Consider the following 7,089-nt stretch of genomic DNA (forward strand, 5'->3'; position numbering starts at 1 on the left):
TCGTAGCTTACAAATTTTTGTTCCACTAGAATGATTACTCCCCCTCCCGCCATTCCTATCCTGTCTCTACGATACACCCTGCAGTTCTGTGAGAAAATTTCTGCATCCATTATATCATTTCTCAGCCATGATTCAACTTCTATTACAGCTTTACCAGTGACCTGGATTTTGGATCCATTTAGATAATGAGTATCGTCCCAGTACATAAGGCATTGTGAATATGATCCACTGATTGTTTTTTGTTTCATGATCATTTTTCATCATATTTTTAGACTGTTGTCAATGGGTATATTTTGAAGTTTTAATTTTCATTTCATTTACCTTGTAGCATTAAGGGTTGATGACCTAGTTGTTAGGCTCCTTTAAACAACAAACATCATCATACGGCTAGGTCTGAGGCCCAACGCGACCGTTTTAGGGTTAATTGGCGCAGCACATTCCCGATAGTGGGAAGTGTTGAGACTCGGCTGTTCATGAAGTGTGTGGAGAGGTGTTGCAGAAGTGTCTGCTCTTGGTGCAGGCATCACACAAGGTGACAGTCAATTGGTTAAGAGCTGGTGCTGAATTTTCTTCCAAACTTTTGACAGTTGAGAGACCAGCGATGTTTCTGTAAGGTGGCAAGGACTGGGATTGAGCTGGGCTGTAGAGTAAAAGTCTAGTAAGTTTATTGATGGCTTTATTTAAAGGGGTGGTGTTGGAGCGGTGCTTGTGGTCATTGGAGCCTTTGTTGTGTGGCTTTCGCTGCCGGTGAGCGTGCCACTGAACTGGATCAAGATTACCTCGTAAGTGACGATGGCTCCAGCTACCTACAACAGACACAATACCACGGCATTTACAGTGATGTGATGATAGCCATTATCTGGTGAGGAAACAAAATACCACGGCACACTCGAGTGTTAAAGTCTTATTTGCATTTCTCATTTTGTTTCATATTACTTGTATCTTTCTTTATTAAGACCATGTCCTCATATATGCTATTAATAACTTAAAATTTTGTTGATAAAACCAATTACATCGTGACAGTGGGACGGTGTGAAAATGGGAAACCCTGGAAAACCGTGTTCAGGGCTGCCGACGACCCCACTGATAGCTACGTGACTCAAACGAGGCAGCCACTTGCTCAGTTTGGTGTAAGGTTCATAAAACCTGAGAACTTCTCGTATTTGTTTCTTAACACACTTTAAAACTTATTTTCTGCTTACAGAAATTTAACAGCCTAAGGTATTTCTTTATGATATTGGTAGAACTGCAGAAACATTCTCCTTATTACACTCTGGGAAAATTAATTGATCAAAGTCTTATTTTTAGGTAAAATCTTTAAACTTTCCAGAGTAGAGAGTAGTTAACTTTCCCACTCAGCATACTGTCATTGTATTCAGACCCAACGTTTTGACGGCTTATTGTGTGGTATTTTAACTCACAAAATTAAGAGCTGGACAGTAAAAGAAAGCGAACGAGTGCTGTGTTTGGCCTGCGATCACCTGATGGTAGAGAAACACTTGAGCTGCCGTGCCGTTATAACCGCAACATGGCAGGTAAACGCTACCGTTGACCAACTTGCCGTCGTACATTAGAAAGACGGGTACATCTCGTGATACAGATAAATCTTCCCATGCAGAATGAGATTCCTGCTAAGAGATGAATCTGTTTTGCTTGAGATGTAAAACATCAAGAAAGTCCAAATACCAACTGATAAAAGGTCATGCAGCTGTGAGCTTGCCTTCAGGAGGGGGCAACACCAAGCTGTACATTACTGAAGGGTACAGTCACCTCCTTCCCATTCCTAGTCCTGTTTGAATCCCATCATCACCGTGAGACCTGGGGCTACAAAAACCCAATAGCAAATCTTTCTTCTGAACAAAAAAAATTTAACACTGTTTTGGGAGGCTAAACAGACAGACACTTACTCTGTCTCAGTAATATTTGGCACTCTACTCTTTTCTGACAGGAAACTCAACTGAACATCCAACATTTCATCTCTTGTAGATTCTCTCCCCAAGTATTAAAGTAAGTGGAGAAACTCGGTAAATTCCCTTGGCTTTTGCACATTCCTACACCTCGCACTTAATACTGTCCACACTGTAGTAGCCACACACAAATGATTAAGAAATCAGTAACAAATATTTAGCACACCTTCTTTCATTAGTCTACACACATGTAAACTACACTCACCGGCATGAAAAACACAGTGCTAAAGAAATGATTTGCTATTATGTATTTAATCAAAGCTTGGCAGTTCATCCTAGTTTTTTAGAGCCAGCAGTGAAATGCAGATTGTTTATTGTACTAGCCTTCTCGTGCAACGTGGATGTGAGGCTCTTCAGCCACTTAGTGTGGTACTGAACCCCTCTTCATCACATGCGTTTGCAAGATGTTTCTCTCATCATAATCAGTTTTCTGGAGTAAACACCCTGCTGTTGCTCTGGTGGAAGACGATCATAGCATTCAATACTTCTACACCTTCCACGATTTACATGACCATAAAAGGTACAGCAAAACTGGAGACTATTCAAGGAGGGCAAGAGATGTTGCTGATGTTGCTTCAAATTCTCCAAAACCATCTGAAATATGAAATCATTTCTACAAAGTTTAAGGGGTCAATGTTAGAGTGAGAAGCATCGCAAGAAGACTGGAAGAAGGTAATCTTCAGTGAAGAAGATCACCAAACACCATCGTGCAGCTGGACTGTGTTCCGCAAGGGAACATTGCAGCTCAACAATGGGAGGAGGTACAGTCCCCTGGCAGTAGAGAACGAGTCTGGGGTCATTCTGCCAACATGACTGGAGCATGGTAGCCTTAGAGCACATCAGAATGGGGAGGAAATCCTTCTGGAGCAATTTTAACTTTGTTTTTGTTAAATTTTAACTTCATAGATACTGTATATTAATTGATAATGAATGTTAAGAATGTACTTAATTGGGTGTCAAACCTGTGTAATTTCAGATAAATAAATAAATAAAAAATGTGATGCCTACTGCTCCATTTAATGCAGCACATTGCAACTCCGCATGTTGCGAGATGTGAGCAACAGTTCTTGGATAAGTGACCCACTCAAAGCCCTGAACTGAATCCTATTGAGCTTGGGAGAAGGGTCCGTCAGCACCATCCAGACACCCCACATGACCCATGGGAGTCCTTCCTGGAAGAATGGGAGATGATTCCTAAAGAAAAGAAGTTCGTGAAGAGACATGTGAAGTGTAGAAAACCGAAAGAGAGGTGAATTAACTTCGTGAGCATATTTCTGGCTTATTACAAAATAGTAAATTAGTACCATAAAAGTGACTGGAATTTAAAATAAATTTAAGTGTTAGGTTTTTCATGCCGGTGAGGTCAACAATAAACTTACATTAAAAAGCAACTCTACGGAATGTGTACAAATGAAACAACAGAACTACTGCTGGCTTGGTACATGAAATGTGCAGTTCCTTGAAGTAACTAAAGCTAAAGTGGTTTGTGTTGCAGTGGAAACAGTCAATACATCGTAGATCAAGGAGGTTCAATGGAATCTTAATATGAAGATAAAGTTGGAATTCAAGAGGATAAATTGGAGCAAATATTTGTTTATATGAAGAAGAATTAGGGATTGAAATAATTTACCAACAGAGATGTTTGATAAATTTCAAAATTCTTTGAAATGATTTCTTACAGATATGTGATTGTGTTCTATGAGAGACTTCAAAACCAACACTGATGTGGGCTGAAGCTGGTACTGTATGTAGCTGATCAGGAATTGAGATCTAATTTAAGTGAATTTAAACAGATTTACTAATGTTGAGGTAAAATAAGGATTGTGATATCCATGGAGATTGCATGAACCCAACGTGTAGGAGCGCGTCCACACTCTCCTCTTCATTTTGGAATATATGGTCATTGTTTGGATATTATAAACAGCCTGGTATTGATGTCGAGGTCCTCTGGAATAGAATTATTTGTGCATATTTCTCCAGCGCCGCATGTCACTTCTCTTCAAGAGTGCATGTTTCTACTGCATAGATGAATACCCCTATTCTCATGTTTAGTTTTATGGTGATGAAGCAGCCCTTCAAAAAATGGAATAATGGCATCATAGTGTTCAGTGTTGCAGTTCCCCTCGCTTGGGAAAACTGAACCAAAGCACGACATTTCTGCAACGGGCTCTATTTCTCGGAACACCGGCATTCTGATGAACAGATCAGCCCTGTCAGATGACTCCTGTGTGTGGGGCAAGTACTTGGATCATCTACATCGTCCTGAACACCTGCACCTTTACAGTCCTTTTTCTTCTGCAGTTGTCTTTGTGATTCCAAATTTAACAAAGCACTTGGAGATTCACTGTCGCAGGCTGACCAAATGTACTACAGTACAGTGCAACATAGAGTAGGCGTTTCCTGCAACCACACGCTGTACCAGTACCTTCATGGTGGCTATTGACCAGTGCCATCTGCTGCAAGAAAGTTTGAGCTGGGATCCACAGGGCAGTTCTCTAACAGGAGCCAGATCTTCCCATTTTATTTTTTTTTTTAATTTTTTTAATGATGCATTCTCTTGTTCAATTTTTCCGCATATGCGGTGAAAGTTACGTTGCTCATCCAGGCTTTGTTATTGCCTTCGTATTATACACCTTTCAGATGGTGAGGTTTGGCTGATTTTCCAGTGACCAACGGAAGGAGCATATCAGTTCCGTATGCATTTGTTGTAAGATGTATTGTTAGGTGCTCTTTGCTCCTTTTGGCTCCGTGACAGTTTTTTCTGGTAGGAAGCTGAAAAATATCGTTGTTTCATCGAAATTAAAGATGTCAGTAGAATCGTAATGTTCTGGGAATTTTATATTCTTTCCAATGACTGATTACATTGTCATCTACACTGTTGGCGTCTCTACAAATCAAGCTTGCCAGGCTGAGTGGCTCGGACGGTTGAGACGCTGGCCCTCCGATACCAACTTGGCAGGTTCGATGTTGGCTCAGTCTGGTCGTATTTAAAGGTGCTCAAATAGGTCATCTTTGTGTCGGTAGATTTACTGGCACATAAAAGATCTTCTGCAGGACTAAATTCTGGCACCTCGGCATCTCTGAAAACTGTAAAAGTAGTTAGTGGGGCATAAAGCCAATAACATTATTATTACAAATTAGCGGACAGTTTTATCATATCTCTTCTTAAACTTCTGCTAAGCTGTTTAGTGAAATCCAATGCCAATGACTATAAACAAATCGGCAGCGCGTCGTTTCTGTACTCTTATCTACAGTTTCACGGCTTGAATGACCTTGATGCATTTTTCTGTATTTTGTCCGCATCTTTTATTAGCGTTGTCAGTGGTGAATACAGCAGGCCTAGACGCTCAGTGATGTTCATTTTTTGTTTCATTAGGTTTGTTTTTAACCTCATCTGTTACTTTTAACTTTTCCGTAAGATTTAAGGCTTGTCTGGGTTTTTTGTTTTCCTGTTACTAGGCACACATGTTTTTTCTTCGTGACTCCGAACGTTTATTGAAATGCAAACCTACAACGAGACCTCGGCCGACTGTATTGTCGACACATGCACTGCAATTCATAAATACACAGAGCGTCGGTATTTACTGTCTCCTTGCATGACACATTGTCCGAGGCAATGCTTTGATCCACAGATTGTGTCAAAAAAGGTTATTTAAAAAGTCTGCTTATTGAATTCAGTGGGATGAGATGTCAATTTTCTCTCTTTGTGGCTCTCATATCCTTAACTGTATAAGTGACTAAGTTCTGTTCGTGGGGACCAGATGTGACGTATTGATGAGAAAACTTATAACTGGGCTAAATATTAATGGACAAAGTCGGGTGCCTAAAGAATTTACTGTATAACTGTGAAAAGCATAGAGTTAATGAGGGTCAGTGGCATGTAAGGGTACAACCTTACTCTTTCGGCTCTGTTAATACTGAAGGTTGAGTTTGATTCAGTGTCACTAATCCTGCACGTTGGTACTACGGTATATAGTCATGGTTTTCGAGAGTTATGTACTACTCCTGCCGTATTGTGAAAATCACTGGTGTTCTTACCCAAGACTGTCCATACCATTCAGCAGTTTCTCCAAATCTTTTGCAGAGTCAGATAAAACATCATCAGCAAATCTCAGGGTTTTGATTGCCTTTCCAAATTCCTCTTTGATTTCCTTTACTGCCTGTTCTATATAAACCTTGAAAGGGAGTGGGGGACAAACAACAGCGTTGCCCTGCCTTCTGTTTGATGTAGAAGTAAAAGGCACAAGAACCAGCAGATTAAGAAGGTGTTGGGGCAGGAGTAGTGGAAGGGTAGAAGCAAGCGGAAGCCATTGATCCGCAACCTGACCCAAAACTATGTGAAAAACGGAAAGAAGAAGAATTTCTATGGAACAATTCACTACTTTCAAAATGACGTCCCAACAAACTACACAAACAGTTAAAATGTCTTTCTGTGTACCCACGTGTCAGGTGGACGAGAGGATTGGCCAGATGAAGGCGACTAGAGCCGACGTACTCACCGCCAGTAAGAAGCTACGATTGATGGAGAAGAAGCGCATCCCTGTCAACGACAGCTCGTCATCTGTCAGCTGATACTGTAACCTCTGCACCTGTGAAAAGAAATAATGTCCATTGCTGCAAGCACAGAAACAAGTGACACCTCATGACAGGAGAGAGAGTCAAGTAACGATATTGATGTTCGCTGTTCTTCATAATGATGTGCAACTTACGACTTGCTATACTAATATTACAAAGAGGCTGACCTTAAACGATTTCAATAATTCTTACAACAAACAAATTCATCCTTTGGTCCGTATTTGAAATAATGTTTATATTGGTATGTCATTCGTCTACTTTTGGTTTATTTCATAGAGTCTCCGTGGCTCTGGCGGCAGCGCACCGGCCCCTCACCGCTGAGTTCCATGGTTCTAATCCTGGTCACTCCATGTGAGATTTCTGCTGGACAAAGCTGAGGTGGGACAGGTTTTTCTCTGGGTACTCTGGTTTTCCCTGTCGTTTTTCATTCCAGCAACACTCTCCACTATCATTTCATTTTATCCGTTAGTCCTTAATCATTGGCCCAGAGGAGTGCGAAAGGCTTCGGCAGCCGGCACAATTCCTATCTTCCCTTCCTGACCCAGTT

At 40.9% G+C, this 7,089-nt stretch overlaps 1 long non-coding RNA gene across 1 annotated transcript; it reads right to left on the bottom strand.

The window, feature by feature from the left end:
* Nucleotides 1-659: 659 nt before the first annotated feature.
* On the bottom strand, nucleotides 660-6,555 carry LOC137503005 (uncharacterized). The gene is made up of 2 exons (XR_011018981.1): nucleotides 6,467-6,555; nucleotides 660-806 (listed from the first exon to the last, which is right to left on the bottom strand). It is a non-coding gene; the product is annotated as an uncharacterized lncRNA (long non-coding RNA).
* Nucleotides 6,556-7,089: the final 534 nt, after the last annotated feature.

Source organism: Anabrus simplex, chromosome 14 (genome assembly GCF_040414725.1).
Source record: "Anabrus simplex isolate iqAnaSimp1 chromosome 14, ASM4041472v1, whole genome shotgun sequence".
Lineage (NCBI taxonomy): Eukaryota > Metazoa > Arthropoda > Insecta > Orthoptera > Tettigoniidae > Anabrus > Anabrus simplex.